General features: G+C 39.4%; 1 long non-coding RNA gene across 1 annotated transcript; it reads right to left on the minus strand.

The window, feature by feature from the left end:
• Positions 1–2,848: 2,848 nt before the first annotated feature.
• LOC148104115 (uncharacterized) lies at positions 2,849–3,512 on the minus strand. Its single transcript, XR_015718646.1, has 2 exons — positions 3,241–3,512; positions 2,849–3,085 (listed from the first exon to the last, which is right to left on the minus strand). It is a non-coding gene; the product is annotated as an uncharacterized LOC148104115 (long non-coding RNA).
• Between the last annotated feature and the right edge of the window lie 3,277 nt (positions 3,513–6,789).

Genomic DNA, 6,789 nt, shown 5'->3' on the forward strand with positions numbered 1-6,789 from the left:
CTCTCACTATTCTGAATATCTTCGGAAGTGAGTGCAGATAGTAGTGGGAACATTTACTCAAGTACTTAAAATACATAAAGTCTGTGTTTCCATGTTATACTAGATTCTGCTTTGCTATATTTTGGGTATCAATATTGTTTTTTTCAGCTCACTGACACTTATTTTAAAGCTTTAGTTGTTTTTGTATTATAGCTCAATAAGTGCAATAACTATGTCCCTCTGTGGTGGGAAACTCCCACTGGGTTTAAATCTGGGACTCTCCACCATTTGACCTTAGAATTGAAGAAGCTTCTCGGATGAGAGGTGAAACGTCTTCAAGCAACTTAAAGTCCAGACTCTTTTCTTTGCAAGCTCCTGTGACTATAATAACTATGGTACTAATTACAAAAAGTTGGCACACTGTACAATGTAAACAAACAATGTATATTATAGCACCAAGTCACAGTAACAATCACCTCAAGCTGCTTTATGCTGTAAGGCAAAGATCCTATAGTAATAATTTAAAAAAAACAAAAAACAACCCAACAATAATCATATGACGCTCTTTGAGCAAGCACAAGGAAAAACTCCCTTTAACAGGAAGAAACCAGGCGGGTGAGGGTGGTGGTGCTATGACGATTGTAAGACTAGCATGACCCGTGCACAGTGCAGAAAATGTGTCTGTGTGTACAGGTATGAGTATGCACACACTCATCCATGTGTACACTAGTGCAGAAAAGAAACTGACTGATGGACAACAACTGTTCCATGTTCTGATTATTTGAGCGATGTCCTCATTTTCTGTTTCACAAATATGTGGAAGCCACAGGTTAAAAGGTTAAAGGATGTTTATCGTCTCACACAGCATGCTCTTTGAAACTTTTTCAGCGCAGCAGTTTGAGAAAATATCATAAGCTGTCTGGATATCACCGGTGAGTGTGTGAGTCAGCGGTGTGAGCAGGAATTCCTTCAATTACGTCACGAACGAGCTCGGATTATGAATGACTGGGAAGAGTTACGCTCAATGGTTGCCATAGGGCTTTGGAGTTGTCACACCGCAATGCATTGTGGGAGCACGGCACCATTTTAGCAGGCCACAAATCAAAACAAACACACTGTGTTGGAAGGAAGACTGCTACAAACCATACTTAAAAGCAGCTCAAAAGAAAAAGGACTTTATAGAGTCAGATTGCGTCCAGATGCAAAGAGACGGTACTTGCAAAAAATAGCCTGCTTTGGAAATGTGGACCCGTATGAAATACGGCAGTGGAGTAGAAACCCTGAAGAACAACCGGTATTGACTTAGCCTGATATATTCTCGTACCTTGTCTGTGGAGTCAGCGCATACACGGTGAACCAGTTTATAAATTATAAATCTCTGGATCACATCCAATTCAACAAGGGTTGGGTACAAGATTTGGCTATTTTTAGACCACGTTGTGAGTACGCCGTCATTCAAACAACGGTAAGTCAGCTTGAGTACAGCGAGTAAAATGTAAATTTGATTTCCTTCCAAACATTCAGATTAGTGCGAGTATAAATTCATTCATGAGGGGAAATTACAGTGAGAACATGTGGAGGCTGTTAGAGGGATAACGTAGTGAGTTCAGTGCATTGATGTGACAATGTCCTGAAGGATTTAGTCATTCTCTCTATGGTTAAAGAAATTGCACTAATTAATTCATATTTATTATAAATAAATCCTAATTACACATCTTGCTTCCGTGTTTGTGTGCTGTGTCACTAAAAATACATTTTATTTGAGTTTTTTTTACATTGAATAATGACCTGCAGAATCTCCTGATCATATTAAGTGATTCATAATTGTCACTTAAAGTCAAACTTTATGCTCCCTCTTGAAAATAATTACATCCTTGCGTTACATACTTTAGATTCATTTTTTTGCTGGCAGGTTTAAAAGCAAAACAAAAACAAAACAGGCAGATTTAGAATATAACATGCAGCGTTCTATAGATGGATACATAAAAAGATTTAAAAAATTACATGTATGTGGCAACTTTCTAAACACTTTATTTGTTACATTTATGATAAACTGGACTTGAAAGTAGATAAAATACATTTGTGTCAGTCTTGGCTGATTAAAGTTGTCTTAAATTAACTTTGTGTGTTTCAGGTACTGCACTCTCAAAGACTGAATGAACCAGCATTGCGGGCATGGGTCACTGTGAGCATCACAGGGAAGGTTGAACTGCAGCTGTATGGCCGGAGTCGTGGAGACCTGCAGTCGTGTCGCTGCTCTTCTGTTTAAAGTAGAAGCAACAGTGTTGATCGTGGCACAAGGACTGTTACAGATGAACCTGCATGCTGGGTTTTGCTGGGTGATATGACCAAGATACAGCCAGAGGTTGGCCATAAGATAGACTTCTCCTCTTCAGCTGCCCAAAAAAAGGCTCTCAATCAAAACATAAACAGACCATCCGTAGTGACAGGTACAAGAAGCCGTCCTCAAAACAGAAAAATTCCACCAGTGGAGGAGTTGGATCAACTGATGGGAAAATATTTCTCCAAGCAGAGTTCTGTTCTGAATAACCCATAATGTTGTATTTAGGGGGTCATGTAAATAATTTGCATTTACTGAATATGTACTTACTAAGTACCACTGTTCAAAAAGTTGAATAAAGAAACAAACTAATGTTTGCCTTTTTTTTAATATAAATTAAACCCGCTTTGTAGAAAATCACATCAGTTACAATGTAGAATCTATGTTGTTTATAGTTTACAAATGACAAAATGTTCACATAAAATCATGACAGCATTTAAAATATATCACCTGCTAATAGCATTTTGTAATTTATTGTCTCTTTTGAAAACTTATCACTACATATACAGCACAAGACCTTTAAGAGTATTTAACAAGAGCATTTCCCCTGGTTTTATTACCACACTGGGGCACATGTTCACCAAAACGCAGCAAACCTTCACCATCTTATCCAGAAGGGTCAGCTCTTCACCCTCACATGGAAGAAGTAATCTGATTGGCAGGGTGGTATGTAGCATGTAGTTTGAAGCAGGGATTTCGGAGTGCACCATGTGTAGAGTTGGAGCACAGTCAGGATGTGTTTCATCCATTTCACAGGCTGGTTTGCTGCAATAATGAAAAACAATTAGCAACTCCATAAACAGAACGTATCTACAAAATCACTCATTAGCATGTTTGTTCTAATTTGCTATGACCTCAGAGCGCATCGCAAATAAAACTAATAGGCTATAAAGAGTAATATGAACTTATTTAGAACTTACCGGAATTAAAATGTCTGGAGCACCAACAGATATCTGGAGATGGTAGAGAACTGGATATCAGCTCGTCTCAAAGCTGCTATCCAGGTTAGATGCCTTCTTTTGGTAACATCCGATACATACGCTCCCTCACGTTGCTTCAAGGTGGGGAAAAAGAGAACTCATTTTCCAGCTTATTCCCTTAACGATCGTGCGAGCTAACATTACAACCGACAACACAGCAAGTGTGTACCATAGGTGATGCTATCGTGTGCTTTTCTTCCTTTAGCCGTTTGTTTGGCCTGCTAAAATGGCGCCTCGGCGGCCACGCCCCCTCCCGTGACATCACGCTCCAAAGCCCTACTGGAACGAAGATTACGTGTCGCGTCACAAGGCTGAGTGCTTTGAAGTGCGGCCGTTAGGTCAGAAACCGCATTAGTGAGTCTCCGTATCACTCGTTCTGCTCTTGGTTTCTTATCGCTTTGGCCATCGGGGGGCGGAAGCCAAGTGCTTCTCCCCCCCCCCCCCTGTGATTGTTGCAACTTGGTTCACAGCACTTTAAGTAGCTTGGAAAGCAACGGGAGTTTTTCACATTTTTATGAAGCTTCATCAGTTCAAATTAAGAAAAGGAAAAAAACGGCAGACTGGGTGGGAGGTAAGTTAGTTTTCCTTAATAGTAGACCTTATTTGCCCAATAACAATTCTTTTCTCTTCAAATACCACATGACAGCAAGTTATAGCAAATATGTTATAGCAAATACGTAAATGTATGATTCCTCATCAGATGAGGAATCATACATTTAAAACATATTTGCGAGTCGTTTTGTTGTGATCCTGTAACAAAGCATGCTGATGTGAGGAGTCGTGGGTAAAACGAGGAATTTTGTGCATATTACATTTAAACTCCGCCTGGTTGCGACAGATGGCCACCCCTTCCTGAGCCCGGTTCTGTCGGAGGTCCGCCCACATTAGAGGGGGGTTTGTCCTCCCTGCTGTCGCCAAGTGCTTGCTCATAGGGGATTTGGGGGCTTTTAAAAAAGGTTCACTTGCATCAAATTTAGGACTCAGCAAATATGTAAATGGATGATTTCTCATCAAATGAGGAATCATCCATTTAAAACATCTTTGCGAGTCGTTTTGTTGTGATCTTGTAACCAAGCATGCTGACGTGAGGAGTCCTGCGTAAAACGAGGAATTTTGCGCATTTTACATTTAAACGCCACCAAAGATGTTTTAAATGGATGAGGAATCATCCATTTAAAACATCTTTGCGAGTCGTTTTGTTGTGATCGTGTAACCAAGCATGCTGACGTGAACACTTGTGCGTAAAACGAGGAATTTTGCGCATATTACATTTAAACGCAACCAAAGATGTTTTAAATGGATGAGGAATCATTCATTTAAAACATATTTGCGAGTCGTTTTGTTGTGATCGTGTAACCAAGCATGCTGACGCGAACACTTGTGCGTAAAACGAGGAATTTTGCGCATATTACATTTAAACGCAACGAAAGATGTTTTAAGTGGATGACGAATCATTCATTTAAAACATATTTGCGAGTCGTTTTGTTGTGATCGTGTAACCAAGTATGCTGACGCGAGGACTTGTGCGTAAAACGAGGAATTTTGCGCATATTACATTTAAACGCAACCAAAGATGTTTTAAATGGATGAGGAATCATTCATTTAAAACATATTTGTGAGTCGTTTTGTTGTGATCGTGTAACCAAGCATGCTGACGTGAGGAGTCGTGCGTAAAACGAGGAATTTTCCGCATTTTAAACATTTAAACGCCACCAAAGATGTTTTAAATGGATGAGGAATCATTCATTTAAAACATATTTGCGAGTCGTTTTGTTGTGATCATGTAACCAAGCATGCTGACGTGAGGAGTCGTGCGTAAAACGAGGAATTTTCCGCATTTTAAACATTTAAACGCCACCAAAGATGTTTTAACTGGATGAGGAATCATCCATTTAAAACATCTTTGCGAGTCGTTTTGTTGTGATCGTGTAACCAAGCATGCTGACGTGAGGAGTCGTGCGTAAAACGAGCAATTTTCCGCATTTTAAACATTTAAACGCCACCAAAGATGTTTTAAATGGATGAGGAATCATCCATTTAAAACATCTTTGCGAGTCGTTTTGTTGTGATCGTGTAACCAAGCATGCTGACGTGAGGAGTCGTGCGTAAAACGAGGAATTTTCCGCATTTTACATTTAAACGCCACCAAAGATGTTTTAAATGGATGAGGAATCATTCATTTAAAACATCTTTGCGAGTCGTTTTGTTGTGATCGTGTAACCAAGCATGCTGACGTGAGGAGTCGTGCGTAAAACGAGGAATTTTCCGCATTTTAAACATTTAAACGCCACCAAAGATGTTTTAAATGGATGAGGAATCATTCATTTAAAACATCTTTGTGAGTCGTTTTGTTGTGATCGTGTAACCAAGCATGCTGACGCGAGGAGTCGTGCGTAAAACGAGGAATTTTGCGCATTTTACACATTTAAACGCCACCAAAGATGTTTTAAGTGGATGACGAATCATTCATTTAAAACATCTTTGCGAGTCGTTTTGTTGTGATCGTGTAACCAAGTATGCTGACGTGAGGAGTCGTGCGTAAAACGAGGAATTTTGCGCATATTACATTTAAACGCAACCAAAGATGTTTTAAATGGATGAGGAATCATCCATTTAAAACATCTTTGCGAGTCATGTTGTTGTGATCGTGTAACCAAGCATGGTGACGTGAGGAGTCGTGCGTAAAACGAGGAATTTTGCGCATATTACATTTAAACGCAACCAAAGATGTTTTAAATGGATGAGGAATCATTCATTTAAAACATATTTGTGAGTCGTTTTGTTGTGATCGTGTAACCAAGCATGGTGACGTGAGGACTTGTGCGTAAAACGAGGAATTTTGCGCATATTACATTTAAACGCAACCAAAGATGTTTTAAATGGATGAGGAATCATCCATTTAAAACATCTTTGCGAGTCATGTTGTTGTGATCGTGTAACCAAGCATGGTGACGTGAGGACTTGTGCGTAAAACGAGGAATTTTGCGCATATTACATTTAAACGCAACCAAAGATGTTTTAAATGGATGAGGAATCATCCATTTAAAACAACTTTGTGAGTCGTTTTGTTGTGATCGTGTAACCAAGCATGCTGACGTGAGGAGTCGTGCGTAAAACGAGGAATTTTCCGCATTTTAAACATTTAAACGCCACCAAAGATGTTTTAAATGGATGAGGAATCATCCATTTAAAACATCTTTGCGAGTCGTTTTGTTGTGATCGTGTAACCAAGCATGCTGACGCGAGGAGTCCTGCGTAAAACGAGGAATTTTCCGCATTTTAAACATTTAAACGCCACCAAAGATGTTTTTAATAGATGAGGAATCATCCATTTAAAACATCTTTGCGAGTCGTTTTGTTATGATCGTGTAACCAAGCATGCTGACGTGAGGAGTCGTGCGTAAAACGAGGAATTTTCCGCATTTTAAACATTTAAACTCCACCAAAGATGTTTTAAATGGATGAGGAATCATCCATTTAAAACATCTT

This window comes from Neolamprologus brichardi, chromosome 3 (genome assembly GCF_056152115.1).
Source record: "Neolamprologus brichardi isolate AB-2024 chromosome 3, ASM5615211v1, whole genome shotgun sequence".
NCBI lineage: Eukaryota > Metazoa > Chordata > Actinopteri > Cichliformes > Cichlidae > Neolamprologus > Neolamprologus brichardi.